The sequence below is a fragment of the Oryctolagus cuniculus genome, chromosome 1 (assembly GCF_051225735.1).
Source record: "Oryctolagus cuniculus isolate XC-2025 breed Fujian yellow rabbit chromosome 1, ASM5122573v1, whole genome shotgun sequence".
NCBI lineage: Eukaryota > Metazoa > Chordata > Mammalia > Lagomorpha > Leporidae > Oryctolagus > Oryctolagus cuniculus.
The window spans coordinates 109,343,803-109,348,062 of record NC_142867.1 but is presented as its reverse complement, the minus strand read 5'-3'; positions in this window follow the sequence as shown (position 1 = coordinate 109,348,062).

Sequence of the window (4,260 nt, the reverse complement as noted above, 5' to 3'; positions counted from 1 at the left end):
CCCATGTGGGTGGCAGGGACTGAGCCCTCACCTGCTGCTGCCGGGCGCACATTACCATGGAGCTGGAATCGGGAGTGGAGGCAGGACTCAAACCCAGGCTCTCCAGTATGGAATGTGAGCACCTTAGTCACAAGGCCAAACACTCCCCCCTGGATTTTCTTTATTTCTTTATCGTCTGTCTCCCTGCCTGAGAATCTCAACTCCATGAGGACAGGGATTTCGTCCTAAAACAGGACTTGGCACCTCGTAGGTTCTCCCCATACATCTGGTGAGTGAACGAGTAAGCAAACAAAGGAATAAATGAATCCCCACATTTCAGGGGAATCAGTGTGGGCATTTTGGTTCCTTTCTTCCAGATGTAGATTTAACACATTCACACATATTTTTTAATTTTTACAGAAATGAGACCATCATGTTCTTCCTGTTCTACCTTGTGCTTTCTTCATTTACTATGTCACAAATATATTCCAAGATCCATTCATAAAAAGCTATACCACTTCTATTAGTGGTTATTTAGGATTTCATTGAGTGAATGTCTCGTTACCCTATTGATGACCATTTAGTTTTCCAAAAGTTGTGACATTGCACACATTGCTGAAATATGGTAGCTTTTGTTGGATAGGGTCTTACACATGACAATGCTCAAAGAGTTTGCATGTTTACATTTTAATAGGTATTGTCAAATTACTCTCCAAAAATGGAATAATTTATAGTGCAAACAATACCTGCACCAACATCAGTGCATTACAAATCTGAGTGGCAAAAGGAAGGAAGGGAGGGAGGGAGGGAAGAGACAAAGCGACAAAGAAAGCAGAAAAGAAAGAAAGAGAAAATGGTAGAGTGGAGTGTAGCTGACATCCCACACTGCAGTGCCTGGGTTCAATTCTCAGCTCTGGCTTCTGATTCCATCTTCCTACTTATGCAGACCCTGGGAGTCAGTAATGATGCTCCAAGTCATCAGGTTCCTGTTACCATGTGGGGGACTTTATGCATTCCTTGTTCCTAGCTTCAGCCCCAGTCCAGCCCTGGCCATCGCAGGCATTTAGGTGTGAACAAGCTGATGGAAACGCTCTCTTTTTGTATCTCTGCTTCTAAAATAAATGAATAAATATTTCTATAAAGGTTTATTTTCATTTACTTGAAAGGCAGAGAGAGAGATTGGTTTTCTGGGGCCAGTGCTCTGGCATAGCGGGTAAAGCCACAGGGGCCAGTGTTGGTATCCCATATGGGCACTGGTTCCAGTTGCTCCACTTCTGATCCAGCTCTCTGCTGTTGTGGGGAGCAACTCAGACTAGACTAAGTTACTGGAATTAAGACTTATTCTATGCATCTGCTCTCCCACAATATGGCGCTGGGAGAGGAGTAAACAACTTCTACACAGCTGCCTCTCGCCAATTTGACTGAGCTGCAAGAGCTGATCTTGCTCCTGATTGGAGGAGAGCAGCGTGCTCTCCGTGTGGGTAGCAGAGTTGGGATTGGTGGCAGAGGACTATAAAGGAGGAGAGAGACAACATGCATCAGGAACATCTAAAGGGAACATCCGGATAACATCTGAGCAGCCCCCGAGAGAGCCGGCCAGTGGTGTGCCGCTCCCCCGCGGAAGTGGGGAAAGTGGCAGGGGGAGCCGCCCTTCCACGGAGGTGGAAGGGTCGGTAGCCAACCCGGGAAGAACCAGCAGCAAACCCGGGGAGGGCCGAGCAGACAAAAGAACAGCGCAGGGTCCTGTGTCGTTCCTCCACGAAGAGGGGAGCGACAGCTGTGGCCTGGGAAATCAGTACAAGATGGCCCAAGTCCTTGGGCCCCTGCACCCACATGGGAGACCCGGAGGAAGCTCCTGGCTCCTGGCTTTGGATTGCCACAGCTCCAGCTATTGCAGCCATCTAGGGAGCGAGCCTGCAGATGGAAGACTCTCTCTCTCTCTCTCTTTCTCTCTCTCTCTCTCTCTAATTCTGACTTTCAAATAAATAAATAAGTAAATCCACTTGTTCACTCTCCAAATGACTGCAGTCTCAAATTATTCAAATGACTGCAGATTCAAATTAGTGCTCAGGTATGGGATGCTGGCATTGCAGGCAGCAGCTTAACCCACTGCACCACAATATCAGCCCCCAAAGTCTTAAAAAGCAAGAAGATGGTACTTACTCAGCCTTCTTTCACTGTCAGTGGAGTTGACTTTTTCTGTTTGTTTATTGGCCATTCAAATTTCTTCTATGAATTACCTAGTCATATTCTTTGATGATTTTTCCATCACGTTGTAAGGGCTGTTTATTGATTTGTAGGAGCCCTACGTATCACAGACACGAGCTCTTTGACTCTATTGTATAGCACACATTTCCCAATCTGTGGCTTATCTTCCAAGGTTGCAAATGTCATTTTCTCAGTGGTTGCATACCATAATAGCTAATCTTTATGGAGCATTTCCAATATGCCAGACACTGTCCTAAGTGCTTTACATGGGTTATTTCATTGATTTCTTACATGACGAAGTAGATACCATCATCATTCCCATTTTACAAGTGAGGAAGTTGAGGGACAGAAAGGGTAAGTAACTAGCCTGGGGTCTCCTGGTTACTAACTAGCAGAGCCATAATTGGAACATTGGCAGTATCAGAATATACCTGATTCTACACAAGTTTTGAATCCTTAATTGGTCAAATCTGTGCAGGTTGTTGTTTTTCTTTCTATTGTCTGTATTTTGTTAGGGAGGCCTTGTTTAACAAATGATTGTGAAAAGATTCCTATATTTTTTTCTGTAGTCTTCTTTTTGATGTTAAGATCTTTGATCTCTTTGGAGTTTATTTTTCAGTAAAGATTTGGTTTTCTTTCCTTTCCAAATGGATAGGCAACTGGTCCCAACAGCAGTTACTGAATAATGCATCTATTTTCCTCCAATATGTTTGCTATCTTTATCATATTTACAATTCCCATGTATCAGTGATCTATTTTTACATTTTTAACTTGGGTCTAATCACTTCACTGTTTTGGATTTTTCTACCCATATCATATAATCTGAAAATAACGGTCCCTTTGCTTTCCAATATTTATTGTACTTGTTCCATTTTCTTGTCTTACTGAGTTAGCCAGCCTGATCCCAAAATGTGTGGTAAGAATGGTGACAATGACCCTGAAGCCAGACTACAATGGGAATAATGTTAGCCTATTGCAATTAGGTCTTCTATGATTTTCTGCTAATCTTACTTAAGAAGCATCCCCTGGCTGGCACTGCGGCTCACTAGGCTAATCCTCCACCTTGCGGCACCGGCACACCGGGTTCTAGTCCCGGTCGGGGTGCCAGATTCTGTCCCGGTTGCCCCTCTTCCAGGCCAGCTCTCTGCTATGGCCAGGGAGTGCAGTGGAGGATGGCCCAAGTGCTTGGGCCCTGCACCCCATGGGAGACCAGGAGAAGCACCTGGCTCCTGGCTTTGGATCAGCGCGGTGCGCCTGCCGCAGCGCGCCAACCATGGCAGCCATTGGAGGGTGAACCAACGGCAAAGGAAGACCTTTCTCTCTGTCTCTCTCTCTCACTGTCCACTCTGCCTGTCCAAAAAAAAAAAAAAAAAAAAGAAGCATCCCCTAATTTTATTTATTGGAACAACTACTGAATCTTATCAATGGCTTTCCTCATTTGATAAACTAATATATCAAATAGATACTGATATCATCGTATGGCTTTGCTCCTTTAAGCTCTTAGAGTTCTAAGCTTTTCATTTTAAACTGTTACGGACACTTCTTGGAGTGCTATCACTCCAAAGCTGTCATCAGCCATGCTGACTGCGGGTGCGGGGACAGGGGGTCATGCGGAGTCCCTGCAAGTGGAACAACAAAGGCATGGAGAGATCCCCAGCAGAGGGAAGGTTCCCTCTGGCGGGAACGGACGTCTCGACCGCCCACAGATCGCCGGCTGCGGTGGAAAGCGCTGGCTGCACTCCCCGTCGCGCCCCACTCCTGCGGTCCGCCTAGGGTCTATCCCTTATAACCCGGCCCCCAGGGCGCTCCTCAGGGAAACCCCACCCACGTTCGAAAAGGCTCGCCTTAAATACCGGCCCCTCCCGCTGCGTCTCCCCAGACCTAATCGTCCCCTAGACGGCTTCTCCCTCAAACACACCCTTTTGTGTGGAACCCCACTCCACAGCACTCCCTCAACCCTGCCGGGGGAGCCAATTCTGCTGCGTGTGCCTTTTCTCTGCGTAGCGCCAGGGCCGGGCAGTGGGTCTGGTACACAGCGGGTGCCCATCAGTGCCGAAAGGAGGACGGAGGGAT